The sequence below is a fragment of the Manis javanica genome, chromosome 2 (genome assembly GCF_040802235.1).
Source record: "Manis javanica isolate MJ-LG chromosome 2, MJ_LKY, whole genome shotgun sequence".
NCBI classification, from domain to species: domain Eukaryota; kingdom Metazoa; phylum Chordata; class Mammalia; order Pholidota; family Manidae; genus Manis; species Manis javanica.
The window spans coordinates 164,518,745-164,534,542 of NC_133157.1; positions in this window are offsets into that span (position 1 = coordinate 164,518,745).

Below are 15,798 nucleotides of genomic sequence, written 5' to 3' on the forward strand. Positions count from 1 at the left end.
AAGAACATTCCTTCCCTCAATGTAATAAAAGTAAATTTAAGCGTGCCTACCCTAGAATGGTTGAACAGCAAAAAAGTATTGTGATATCAATACCTACACTTTTATAAGATCCGGTGTTTAACAGCCACTCTATAGACTCCAGTGCCAAATATAATTCCAACATAGACTTTCCACAATTTATGTCCCATATATTAAAAACAAACAACATTTTACAGTATAAAAGGAAAATAAATTTTCCATTTGTTTTTTCTGAAAGAGGAAATTTACCCTGAAATAGCTGCATGACTTTTTTTGAAATAACAATCTTCAAAATTAAAATGTGACAAGTAGAAGTTAAACATTTCATCAAGTTTTCGTAACTACACAATTGCAGTCAACTTTGCTCTCACTCCACAGAAAGTGGAAAAAGCTTACTCTATATCTATCTCATTTCCAGAGATCAGACCGAAATTTTGATAAAACAAAGTAATTCAATATTTGTAGGAAAACACGTTGGTAGAATCTACTCCATTGTTCTGCCTCCTCCCTGTGGCACCAGCAAGTGGTATGAAGCCTTATAAAAACACAGCATTGCTGGGGAAACTAATAGTTTGATGTAAGTGGAAATTCAATATGAGTAGGTTTGACAAATGTGGGGAAATTTAACATTGAGCCTGTGGGAATTTTGGCCAGACTTTTAAATTTGATTGATAGATTTAAGAATTCTGTATATATGGGATTCAATACAAGTGGGTATCATGGTATCATAAAAACAATATTATCAACTAAAGAAGTTGCAAAACTCTATCTCCTGGGTGTTGGATATGTAATGTCTTTTTAGCTACTAAAGTTAACTGCTGAATTCCACTTGTTTTTATCTAGACTTTACACGGTTTTGCAGTTTACCATGTTTCTTGTTGAGCTTCTTAGATGCCTTCCTTTTATCAAATCAGCATTTGGTGAAGGACTGAGGATAATCTTTTCTACTATTTGTGTGATTACACAGTCATGTTTTCTAATGCTATTTTAAAATTCAATTAAAGAAAATGTCTTCTAATTTAGTTTCTCAAATAATTTTTTTAAACACTGTATGTATTCTTGTGGATAGCCTCTTCCTAAATCTAATGAAAAAGAAAAAATACTAGACAATGTTAATGAAAGTAATATTTTAAATAAGGATCAGTTTACTTTTTCTAAGAATCTTGGGGAATTATCTACAAATACTTTCAGTTTTAAAGTCAAAAACTGCAAAAACAAAATTAGCACTAAGTATGTTGCCTCAAACCACAATTTAAAATATTTTTGTTTTAAAACACCTCAAATCCCACTCAATCTAGCAGTAGTTTACTTGGTGGTTCTCTGTACTTATAAGCACACGCTTATGTTCGGCATATCAGATTGGTGATACTTCTCTATTATAGCAAATATAGTCAGTATTTTCATATTAAATAATATGAATTAATAAATGAGATTAATGGTCAAACAGGTTGATAGTGATAGTTCTAAATAATTGTCCTCAATAAAACACATACAATTAAAGAAGATGGATTAGCCAATCCAATTCATACTATCAATTACAAGATAGACCATAGGTATAAACTAGGCCAGCTCTAGAGATACATATTAATTAATGGTAAGGCTGTATAATGTATCAATGGAAGGAATGTGTGGAGACATACTTATAAACATATTCATGTATGTATGAATATATAGACAAATAAATATAAATTTATCTTCATTTAGATCTAAATTTACCCAAATATCAAAACTGTAGAACTAATATGAAATCAAGTATCTCAAGTTCTTAAACATATAACCAGATTTAAAAGAAGAATATTTTTGTTCCATTAAAAAGGTTTTTGTTGTCATTTTTCATTCCCCACTGGCCTGAATGCAGTCTGCACAAATTGAAATGGTTGTAATTTTGATTTCAATAGGATATGATATGTTATGCAAATTACCATAAAAAATCTTGGGCCAGCATTCAATTTTTTTAAAAATGAATTTACAAAATAATTTTATTAATATTTCAAATATAAGATAACTGTGATTACTAGATTCCATAGGAATCTTTAATAATAGCATCATTTGCCATAGCAATTCATTTTGTAGAGTTAGAGATGACATAAAGTTTAAACCATAAAAAGATTGACTCTTATTTATAAATGTGTTACCTGTTTTCTCACTTAGCCTATAGGATGTAAATAGATACATAGAAAAATATTTATTATGAGGGATTAGCTTAGGTGGTTATGAAGATTAAGTCCCACAATATGCCATCTGCATGCTGGAGGTCCAAGAAAGCCCGTGGTGTAGTTTCAGTCCAAACTGGAAGGCCTGAGAATCAGCAAACCAATGTTATGAGTTTGTGTGAGTCTGAAGGCCTAAGAACCAGGAATCTCAATGTCCTTCAAAGTATTGGATGATATTCACACACTTTGGTGAGGATGATCATCCCTCAGTCTACTGATTAAAATGCTAATCTCTTCCAGAAACACCCTCTCAGAAACACTCAGAAGAAGCTTTCTGGGGCATCACTTAGCTCAGTCAAGGTGACACATAAAATTAATCATCACAGTAATTGTCTTATAATTAGTTTTACAGCTATTAAAAAAATAGAGTCCAGGCTGTAATACAGATTTATCTATTGATTTTCCTAGCATACCATCAAAATAAATACAACTGTGCATTTCATTTATTTTCTCTAAAAAGATATTTTCTGATTAAGTATAAAAAGAAGAAAAGTGGCAAAAATTCTGCACAGACTTCTTGTGCATTCCTCACCACAATACAAATAGTACAGTTGTAGCTCCATGAGGACGAGGCTCCCCATCTGGAGCAAGTTCTCTATGAATCTAATGAGACCAAAGGAAAACAAGGGTGAGAGGTTGGGGACCAAAGGTTTTATTCTCATGGCTCAGTCTTCTCCCTCCAAAACTGGCTGCCTGGCTTTTCCACCGGTGCTGCTTGGGGCCTCTCCTCTCACTCGGCTCCCAAGCTCTGTCTCCCCTGCCATGGCAGGCGCTACTTTCACCAGCCCAGTCACATACAGGAACTCAGGAAAGTACAGCCTCTCCACCCCTCCCCAGGATAGAAACTCCTGTGACTGGCTAGTGAGTCTGCACTAGTAGTTTATGGGTAAACATCTCATAAATATGCAAATGTGCTCTTATTATATAGTCAGTGGGTACCATTAAGATCAGGTGGGAATCCTGGTCAAAAAGTTCTATTTTCCCCACAACAGTTATCAAATCAGGAATTTAACATAATACAATGTTATTAATTAATTTAAAACTGTATTTGAATCTCACTAATTTTCTTAGCAATATCCGCTTTCTAGTCTAAGATCCAGTCTAGGATTTCACCTTGCATTTACTTGCTCTCTCTACAATAACTACTATAAGGAAGAGTTTTCTCTTCTCACATTTACTTATTGATTTAATCAAATTATAGACTTAAGGATATTTATTTTATTGTACTGGTAATAATCAATTAGTATCATTATTTTGTTGCTCAAATTATCTCAGACTTAGTTATTAGGAGGCTTTTCACATTGGTTACTATGTCCTCTCAACATACCCCCATCATTTTATGAGTATTCCTTTACTTTTGTCAACAGAGTGCACCAGGTGTTTTTATACTTTTTCCTACCCCAGTCTTGGAATTAATAATTTTCTAAGGATTCCTGGTTCTTTTTATTGAAATATGGATTAATAAAGATCTGAGATCTGGACTTTCTCATTACTACTGGATGTCATTACTTCTAGGCGCCTCTCAGAAGATAGAATGGGAAATTCATGGAACATGTATACAAACACACTTATTTCATATTTTCCCATCTATATCAATATTAAAAAACATGAATTCAGACTAATCCTTACAATTCCAGTTCAATACCACAGTGTTCATTTCAGCCGTTCCTTTTTCCTTACTTGCCTTTAGACTCACACTTTATAGTCAAAATACTGTTTTCCAAAAGTTGCTTCTTTCTTCCTCACCCCATTAGTGTGGTTGTTTTATCAGGGAAGCTCCTTTATTTTGTTTTCCACTTTGGTACCCTCATCCACGTGCTGTTACCTTCCAAGTACTTTTATTTTAGACTAAATTTAATCCTTGATTCATAAAGGTTCTCCAAGTATACTTATATTATTTTCTATTTGAAATAGTTTTACTTCTTCTTTACCAAATATGCCTTTAACATATTTATTTCACCTAATTGTATTACTAATAACTTTGATAAAATCATGTTTAGTTTTAAATACCTAAAGGACTAATAAACCTTTGTATTATCAAAAATAAAAGTTTATTGTATAAAGGAGTCTCTCCATTAGATTTTATAGAAAATGCCGCATTTAGTTTTATACGTTAGAGCAAATTTTTCTAACCTCAAGAAATACAGTAAGATCTTTCATCTCCTTAGACAAAAGTATTATTAAATATTTTATTGTTTTTGATACTATTGTAAGTAGAATTATTTCCATAATCTTTTTCTGGATATGTCATTGTTAATGTATAGAAATGCAACCTATATCTGTATGTTGAGTTTGTATCTTCTAGCTTTACTGAATTTATTAGTTTTAAGATTTTTCAGTGAAATCGTTAGGATTTTCTAAATACACGATCATATCATCTGCAGAGACAATTTTACTTTTTCCTTTCCCATTTGTATGCCTCTTTATCTTTTTCCTGCCTACTTGCTCTGGCTAGGACTTCCAGCACTATGCTTAATATTAGTGGTAAATTGTTCATCCTTGTTTTATTCCTGATCTTACAAGAAAAGTTTTCAGCTTTTGGCTCTTGAGTATGATGCTAGCTTTGGGTTTGTTATATATGTGGTTTTTGTTATGTTGGGATATATTCTTCATATACATAATTTGTTAAAGTTTTTTTCATGAGATAATGTATTTTATTTTTTTCTACATTATTGTGATGATCATATGCACTTAAAATTATGAAAGACTGATAAAAAATTGAGAAAGACACAAATGCAAAGATATGACATATTCATGGATTAGAAAAAAATATTATTGTTGCTGTATATGTAATGCCCAGATATATGTACAGATTCAATGCAATGCCTATAAAAACTCAAATGACATTTTCACAGAAATAGAAAAACAATCTTAAAATTTATGTAGAATCACAAAAATTATACACAACCACTCAATAGCCAAAGCAATGTGAGCAAGAAGAGCACAGCTGGAGCATCACACTGCCTGATTTCAAAATATACTAAAAAGCAATAATCAAAAAAACATGTTGTTGACATAAAAACAGAAATATAGAGCAATTGAATAGAATAGAGAGCACAGATATAACCCATGCATATATACACAACTGATTTACAATAAAGGTGCCAAGCACACACAATGAGGAAAGGATAGTCTCTTCAATAAATGTTGTTGAGAAAACAGATAATTCATCATGAAAGCAGCTTCCTCAAAAAATTAAAAATAGAACTACTATATAATTCAGTAAACTAGTTTCTGGGTATGTATTCAAAGGAAATGTAATCAGTATTCCAAAGAGATGTCTGCATCCCTAAGATCATTTTAGTGTTACTCATAATAACCAAGAAATGGAAACAACCTAAATGTCAGATGTAACTGATGAATGAATAAAGAAAAATTGTTATATAAACACACACACACACACACACACACACACACCACACTCACACACACACGTGTGCATGCACAATAGAACATTTTTCAGCCATTTGTAACAACATGGATGAAGCTGAATGACATTATGTTAAGTTAAATGAGTTAGACACAGAAAGACAAATACTACATGATCTCACTTATTGTGGAATCTGAAAAATTCAAGAAACAGAGTGTAGAAAAGTGCTTGCCAAGTTCTGGGTGGGGAAAATAGCAGCTGTTCGTTATTAGATACAAAGTTTCAGTTATGTAGGATGAATAAATTCTAGAGATCGAATGTAGAGCATTGTGACCATAATTAATAATACTGTATTGTATACCTGAAATTTGGTATGAGACTAAATACTAAGTATCCTCACTACACCCCAAAAAAAACCTAGTAACTATGTGAAGTAACAGATGTTTATTAGCTTATTTGTGGTAATCATTTCATAAAGTACATGTACATCGAAACAGTGTACATCTTAAATACATACAATTTTGTCAAGTATTTCTCAGTGAAAATTAAAAAACCCATATCGCCATATTATATGGCAAATAGAACAAAAAAGAAATACAATGAGGACATAATTTCATTATTCTTCAAATGTGTAAGAAAGCCAAGACACATCTATATCTACTTAAAGACCCTTAGAATTGTGTTTGTCTTTTCACTATAATCAAATAATGTTTAGGCACTAGGAGAAAATGAACTGTGAATATCATCAACATGATATAATTTACTTAAAATATAATTAGAAATACTTTGTTACATTATGATTAGTAAAGCAATGATAAAGACAGATTTGCATTCCTTAGAGATGCTTTATCACTGTGACTTCAATGCTTTTATCTTCCCAGGCATATAGTAGAAGCTCAGCAAGTCAAAGGCTACCACACACAAAGCAACATGATTTTTAAAAATCTGTATCCTTAAATATGTTCTGGTTCCAACATGATAAAGATACAGCTATTTATGGATCATTTAGAGACTGAGTGTCCAGAGAAAAGATTAGCTTTCTCTCTTTCACCAACCAGCTTACTTTAAAGGCCATCTATCCTTATTTGCATTCCTTACAAGTATGAAGATGATCTTTGGGTCATGCAGCTTGGCTAACACTGTGTTAACTCAGAAATGAGCAACTATGGGAAGCACTTTACATTCCATCTTATATTAGGTTTCAGATTATCTATACCAGTGCTCTCTCAGTTCTTCATGATCACAAATAATTAAAGTAAAGTCTGCATTAAGTCTGCTGTTTTCCTGTGGCTGACTGAACTCTAGGAAGATTGAGATGTATGGAAAAACATGAAAATATTTGCTAGTACTTGAAAAAGGTCTTTTATAATAAAAAATAGTATAGTCGTTTCTTCTTTATGATAGGGGAAAATGATGCTGATTGTGTTGAGAAAAAGTGAAATGTGACAGGAAAGAAAATAAAAAACTTAATTTTCAAATTGTAACTATTTCTATTCTTAACCATATTTGATCTGACATTAGAAACAAAGGGACTTCCAGGTACAGGGAAAAAGGCTGAGAAAAGGACATAGTCTTTCTAAAGTCTCAATTTCTTAGATGTGATGAAATATTAGTGAGAAAAAGACTTGTATTAATACTCAGGGATCAAAGCAAAGAATAACATGAGTCCATCACCTCTCTCCAAACCTATAAAAAAAAGAAGATACAGCAGAAATCTGTTGGTGTTGTATGTCAGTGTAAGTGTGGCTACTTCAACCGATATTGTGTATATTTGTATACATACAATATATTATATTATAATCTGGTATATATTATATATACTATATATCACATATATATTATAATAGGTACTTCATTAACATTACCATACATATTAATCCAAATAAAAAAGTAAACAGAAAAAGGATTAATTTTCCTCTAAGCCATGAAACATTTGCCATCACCTAAATCCTCTTTTGAATTTCATAATTTCTAGCAGAATTGTTATAACATTGTAATTAGATTGAACACACACATTTATTTTGCATTTGTAATGTAGTTTTATTTCATATCAGGGTTTTCACTAATTTATGCATTATCTTTAAATCAAAATATGATTTTGATAATTTCTCTCCAATTTTTTAACATAATAGCACTGACACCACTTTTTCTTCCTTTGTGCCTTTATCTTTTTTTTTAAGTTAATTATTTTTTCATTTGGAATTATTATCTTTGGATATTTAACAGAAGTGACATTGCTACATCAAAGGTTTTCTCCTTTTATGTATTGTCTGTTATGCTCCAGAAAGACTGTACTATACCTTATTTCTCTATATGAAGTTTATTTGAAAGTCTAATATTGGTTCATTCCTTTCAATATTTTAAACAATTATATTTTACAGAGTTTGAAAATATGAATAACTTTTTAAAGATTGTTGCCTTAATTTTAAGTGTTCTTCTGTATATTTCATTGTACATTTATTTACTTTTTGACTTCATATTATTAAATGTATCAAGTTTCAATATAATTTTAAATGCACAGTATTTCATGAGGCATTATTTACTCATTCATTCCACAGACTTTTGCTGAGATCTTACTTTGTGCTCTACACTGTAAGGCACCCGGCCATGGGATATTTATGGCCTTTGCCACCCAGTGTTCACATCCTCTCATGATAGCAAGATTATGGTTTGGGCTTTGGTGACCCGCCCTTCTCTCAGTCCATTGGTAGTAGATAAAGCTGATTCCCCGCAATTCACTTCCCAGCTCAAGGAGTAGACCACATCATCTAGACCTAAGTCAGTGACAGTTCGAATGGACACATCACTTAATGGAACCACAGAACGTACCAAACTCCCTTTTTCCTATAACAGCTGAAACCTGAGTGGCTGACCTGCTGCCGCCACACAGAGCTTCCTGTGAAATCAACGCTGTGGAAGGGGGAGCATGGGTTTCAAGGGAGCTTCCGCCTAGACACACGGCAGGAGGCTCGGTCTGCTCGCTCAGATGGAAACTAGGATTGCCTCCTTCTTGCTCATCCAGGCCCGTCTATACACTTGTTTTTGCTTCAGTCAAATTGATTTCTTTTAGTAATCTCCAACATAAACAGTGTTAGCACATATTTTGGGTACACAATAAACACAAGATGATGCAGCTCTCCCTGTCCTTGTGGACTTACAAGGCCAACAGACTAGTGAGAGATACTGATATTGCCAAATAATTAGAAATGTGATGATTTAGTTGCAGCTGTGGTATAGTTGTAGCTGTGCTAAGTGTCAGAGATCTCTAACTTAGATTCCTCCACATTCGGTAACCTCCTGGGATGGATATAGGTCTATCATCTATTATTAGTTCAGCCATTTCATACTATACTTTATAATATTGAAAATCATAAAGACAACAAAAGGACATGAAAGATAATTTTTAACATGAAATCACCTATTCTGTCATTACAAAATTTTCAGATTATAAAATTAATTCCAATTTAGATGAGATATGTAAGTGTATTTATTTCTGTAATTTCAGTAAAAATGAACATGCATTTTCCCACTTGATATGATCCATTTTTTCTTTGGTGTATCTTTATAAATTAATTTCATAATTACATAATATCCCACTGAGATTTCTGCCAAAACATACATTTGATCCTTGAACAATGGCAAGGCCTAACAGTGCTGACTCCCACGCAGTGGTGGAAAATCTGCATATAACTTTTGACTCTCCCCAAACTTAACTACTAATAGGTTATTATTGATCAGAAACCTTACCAATAACATAAATAGTTAATTAACACATATTTTATGTTAAATCTGCTATACACTATATTCTTACAATAAAATAAGCTTAAAAAAAGAAAATGATTTATGCTAAAAATTTAATTTTAAAGCTACCTTAAGAGGTTTTTAGTTTCTTACATTTTTTACTTCTTTTTATTTTCTGTTTGTTTACTTTTTAAATAATAACCCACTTATGAAATTTTCCAGGAAAAAGAAATATTTTGTTTACTATGAGCCAATGGGCTTAAAAGAGAGAGAAAATTTCATTAGTAATCATGTAGAAACCTGACGATCCTGATTTTTGAACCCGTCTCCTTGTATTGTATCTTACCAATTTAGAACCATACATGTGATGTTATATTCTGATTGCACACTTCGGTTTAAACATATCTTTCTCAACCTTAGTAATGTTTCTTTCTTCCTCTTATTTTTTGCCTCAATTTTCCTGCATGATTGTTGAATGTGCCTTTAATTTGAGTTCCAACAGTTTCCATTCTTAGTTGAAAAAAGAATTCCTATAAAATAGAGTCCAAACTCTGTCTGGGTATATCTCATTGAGTAGGGTAGATAGGAATGAATTGATTTGGGGAAAAAAAAATGAAAGTTTAGGTAAAAATAATAAAATATTAAGTTCAGATATTTTTACTGTTAGTACAGTCACATATTTTATGTTGTATTAAGGTATCACCTCAAATGATGTTTCTATTCAAAACATTTTAAAAATCTTTAGTGGTGAATCAAAAATATTTGTTTATGTATATATGTGACTATAAATATCTAGGACATATCATTATTCAATAAACATAAAAGACTTTTGTCATGTCTTTTTAAAGTTTCTTTAAAATAATAAATAAACAGGATTTGTAGCAAGTAGAAGTCCACCCCAAAAAATATCCACACTCTCATCGCTGGAACTTGTTGAATATGTTACTTTACATGGCTGTTTGACTTTGCAGATGTAATTAAGATTATGATTCTTAAAATAGGGAGAATATATTAGCTTATCTAGGTAGGGCTAATCTAATGACATATGCTCTAAAAAAGCATACATATTTATCCTGCAGGAGTCAGGGAGATGTGGCAGAGGGAAAGCCAGAGAGATTCAAAGTATGAGCCTCAACTGGCTGTAGCTGTTGTCTGCCACAAGTTGAGTGTGATACAGAATACAGGGAGCCTCTAGGAAAAAGACCACCCCTCCACCCCTCATGGCCAGACACTTCAGGTTGTAGTCACCAGGAACTGAATTCAGCCAATAATCTGAATAAGCTTGGAAGTGGATTATCTCCCAGAGAATCCAGTAAAGATCACATTCCTGCCAGTACCTTGGTTTCTGCCCTGTGAGATCCTATGAAGAGAACCCCGTGGAGTCCACCTACATTACTGACCTATAGAAATTGTGAGATGATAAATTTGTGTTAAGACACCAGGTTTGTGGTCATTTGTTATATCAAAAGTAAAAAAACAAATACAGACATCTTCTAAAGTAAGTAAAAGCTAAAAATAATAATCTTTTACATGTGTTAAAGCTTTAAATCTCTGTGTCCATTTAGTCATTCCGAAAAAACTAATATATATTCTAAACACAAATGTATTAGACAAATGAACATGATTTGTTTATTATATTATATATTTCCTTCTCAAGACATAACTGAATAGAATTTTGGCATAAATTAAGTCTTTAAGATCAAATTTCCAAAACAATCTTTTTATAACAGAAACCAGAATTGCAGAAGAAATGCTCTGAAGGAAATGTTTGCAAAATATTACTTAGGACAGTTATTACTTTTGAAGAATCAAATTGAGTAAACCTAGAAAACTGTTGCAAGTTTAGTATCTTGTTTGCTTAGTTGAATAATATTTAGGCGGAGGTTTTGATGAGTAACTGATTTTTACATCTTACATCAGGATTTTTCAGTCTCGGCACTATTCACATTTTGGACTAAATGATTCTTTGTTGGTAAAGGTGGAGAGGCAGGGAGGGAGATGTCCTGTACATGACAGGATGTTTAGTGGCCTTCCTGGCCCTGCCCAACAGATGCCAGGGGTAACTAATCAAGTTATGACAATCAAAAATGTCTCCAGATATTGCCAATGTCTCCATCAGGGAAGGGAGAAGCAAAAACCATCCTGATTGAGAATCATGAGACCACATAAAAAAACAACTTGATTTTTATCTCTACTTAGTACCAGTAGTTTGATTCAAATGAAAATGTTCATTTAAATCATTTGATTTGCCTATTTTGGTCAACTCATAAGTGTCAATTGGTTGTTGTCATTATTATTATTAATATTATAAATATTATTATCATTATTGCTATTATTGCTTAGGTTCTCCCTTCGACCATATAATTTGTATATGGTTTCCATTGAATTATGGTAAGTTTTGCCCCTTTTCTAAATCCTCCAGATGCTATCCTGGAACCACATTTTTTCTTCTTACAAGTAATTTTGAAAGCAATTTTCCCTTTTTGAGTTACAAAGTTTTGTCTTATGCTTAGAATTCTCAAGTGAAAGAAACATAAGTGAAAGAACTGTGTTTTTGCACTCATATACTGCTGATTAGTAGGGGACAACTGTACAGTAATCCATTCATTCATTAATCCATATATTTGTGCACCTACTGGTGGTGACTCAAAAGGACATGGTTTTGGGTACACTACAGCAAATGAGAATCAGCCTTTTCTCTCAAGGGCTTTCATAGGTGGAGAAAGTTGACAGTTAAGAGTAAATATCTAATAGTAAAAAATAATTATGTAGGACTGAATGCTAAGGGAATGGCATGAGGCATAACTAACCCAAAGTCTTTATAACCCAAAAGTAAGAGGATGGTTTAACTCTAGGATTCATTCCTGGAAAACTTCAAGTTTAATTTCCAATTCTGAGTAGCAAGTCTACAATTTTCTTCTGACTGACACAATCAGTAGAAAAGTTTTCACTAGGGAAAGCAATGTTTGTATGCTTTAGCATTTTTTATCCTCTGATTTTCCTTGAAAAATGCCATTGCATATAGGTACATGGTAATCAGTTTGGTTTGATTTAAGAGGAAACTTTGATTTTGTGAAATCAAAGTTTGAGAGAAAGCATAAGAATCTATATTACCAAATTAATATTTTTGGCAAATATTACCAAATTAAATTCCAAAAAGGACTTCTTTTTCTTTTCAGGTTTATTGACATAAAATTAACTTATAACATTATGTAAGCTTAAAGTGTACAGCTTTTGTTTTGATTTGACACATTCATGTATTGCAAAATGATTACCACCACAGTATTATCTGACACCCCATTACATTACATAATTACCATTTCCTATTTGCTGTTAGAACATTTAATATTTACTGTCTTACAAACTTTCAATTATATTACACACTTTGTTAATTATAATCATTATGCTCTATATTAGATCCCTGGAACTTATTAATTTTATGAATAAAATGGAAAAGTTGTACCATTTGACTAGTATCTCCCCATTTACTCCAGCCCCAGCTTCTGGTAACCACCATTCTACTCCCTATTCTCATCACTTTACCTTTTTCTTAGATTCCACATAAAGGTGATATCATACAGTACTTATCTTTCTCTTCTCACTTATTTCACTTAGCATAATGCCCTCAACCTTCACCATGTAGCTACTACATACAAGTGCCATATCCTCTTTATCCACTTATCCATTGATGGATACTTAGGTCCTTCTCATCTCTTGGCTATTGTGCATAATGCTGCAATGGGCAAGGAGGTGCCGGTATCTCTTTAAGATTTGGTTGTCATTTCCTTTGTATCTACCCAGAGATGGAATTACTAGATCATATAATAGTTCTAGTTCTTATTTTTTGAGGAACTTCCATACTGTTCTCCAAAGTGACTGTACAAGTTTACATTCCCATTAACAGTACACAAGGATTCCCACTTCACCTCTTCACCAATGCTTGTGATATCATCTTCTTGATGACCATTTTTCCAACAGCTGTTGAGGTCATATATCATTGTGGTTTTGATTTGCTTCCCTGATGGTTAGTGCTGGTGAACTCTTTCTCTTATACCTATTGGCCATTTGGATGTCTTCTTTGGAAAGAACTCTCCTCAGTTCTACTGTCCATTCTTTAAATTGGATTTTGGGTTGTTTTTTTGTGATTAAATTGCATGAGTTATTTATATATTTTGGATATTTTGTATATTAACTATTTATCAGATATATAATTTGTAGTATTTTTCTCCCATCTTATAGATTGCCTTTTAATTTTGTGGAGTATATCTTTGCTGTGCAGAAACTATTTAGTTTGATGTAGTTCCATTATTAAATTGTTTTATTCATTTATTTTCCAGATATTTTGTTAGCGTATAGAAAAAGCAAATGATTTTATTTTGTATCCTGCATATTTACTGGATTCATTGATTTGTTCTAATGGTTTTTAGTTGAAGTCCTTACTGTTTTCTGTATATATGTTTATGTCATCTGAAAAGATAATTTTAGTTCTCCCTTTCTGATTTGGATGCTTTTCTTTTCTTGCCTGATTGACTTCCAATATTATGTTGAATAGGAGTGGTAAGAGTAGACACCCTTGTTTTGTTCCTGATCTTATAATAAAATCTTTCAACCTTTTACTATTGAGTATGATTCTAGCTATGGGCTTATCACATATGGCCTCTATAATTTTGAGGTATATTCCTTCTATGCACAAAATACTGAGCATTTTGATATGAAAGGATGGTGTATTTTGTCACACACTTTCTGAGCATCTATTGAGGTGATCACATAATTTTTATTTCTCATTCTATTAATGTGTTGTTTCACATTTATAAATTTGCAATTTAGAACCATTCTTGCATACTAGGGATAAATCTCACTTGACCATGGTGGATGATCCTTTTAATGTATTGTTGAATTCAATTTGCTAACATATTGCTGAGAATTTTTGTATTTATATTAATTGTGGATATATTGGTCTATAGTTTTCTTCTAGTGTCCTTTCTGGCTTTGATGTAAGGGTAATGCTGGACTGATAAAACAAGTTGAGAGTGTTCCCTCCTCTTTAATTTTGGGGCAGAGCTTGAGAAGGATTGTCATTAACTCTTCTTTAAATGTTTGGTAGAATTCACCAGTGAACCATCTTGCCCTGGATTTTTCCATGTTTGGAGGTTTTTGATTACTGATTCAATCTCATTAATAGATACAGCTCTATCCAGATTTTATATATAGTCTTGTTAGGTTGTATGTTTCTAGGAATCCATCCATTTTCTCTAGTTTGTCAAATTTATGGTATATAATTTTCATAGTAGTCTCTTTCATCCTTTATACTTATGTAGTATCAGTTCAAATGTCTCTTCATTTCAGTCTTCTTTCCTAGCCTAGCTAAATTTTTGTCAGATCTGCTTATCTTTTAAAAAACTATAAGTTTTATTGATCTTTTCTAATGTTTTTCTTGTCTTTATTTCCATTCTGATCTTTGTTATTTCATTCTTTCTTAGTTTATTATTCTTTTTCTAGATCCTTAAGGTGCACCATTAGGTTGTTTATTTGAGATCTTTCTTTTTCCTTAATGTAGGTATTTATCACTATAAACTTTCTTCTTAGAACAGCTTTTGCAGCATCACCTAGATTTTTGCATGTTATGTTACCGAAACAAATTTGTTTGACTCACTATACTTTTATTTTTCCCTTTTGACTTATTATTGACCCACTAGTTACTCAGGAGTATGTTAATTTCAACATACTAGTGAATTTTCTAGTTTTCCTTATGTTACTGACTTCTAGTTCATACCATTGTGTTTGGAAAAGATACTGTGTATTACTTCAATCTTCAATTTCCTAAGACTTGTTTTGTGCCCTATGATATGATCTAACATGTAGAATGTCCCACTTGTACTTGAGAATATGTACTTTGCTGTAATGGCTGACAGCCATGGGTCCTGCAGCTACCAGTTGGCCCTAGCCCTTGCTGCCTACCCTGCCTCTCACTACTATGTGTGTGTCTACAACCAGCCCCCACAACTACACAGGTACCTGAAGTGAGCCCTCTTAGCCAACTGCATGCACAAAACTGGCCCTGGACCATGGCAGTGAATGCTGGTGCTAAGAGTTGTGATACGGCTGTGCAGATGCACAGCTGGAGGTAATAGTCAAATATGAGCTAATTAGTGCAGGCTAGTGACAGAACACAGGGCCTAATCTATGCCTACACACATCTGTGGGGTTCCTGGTTACCAGGCTTGTTCTCCCATGGCTACACACCTTTTTTCTGGGCATGTGCATGTAGTGGTGCCCAGTGGCAGGTGTCAAGATGATAGTGTGCAAGTGCACAGATCCAGACATTACCCTCAAGTGCACAGAAGATGGTGAGGGTCATCTGTAAGTATGTAGGCTTGTTTTTGCACTCATGCAGCTGCAGAGGCCTGGGCTTGCTGACAGTGTGGTTCCTGGGTTCCAGCAGAGGCAGGTGGGGAT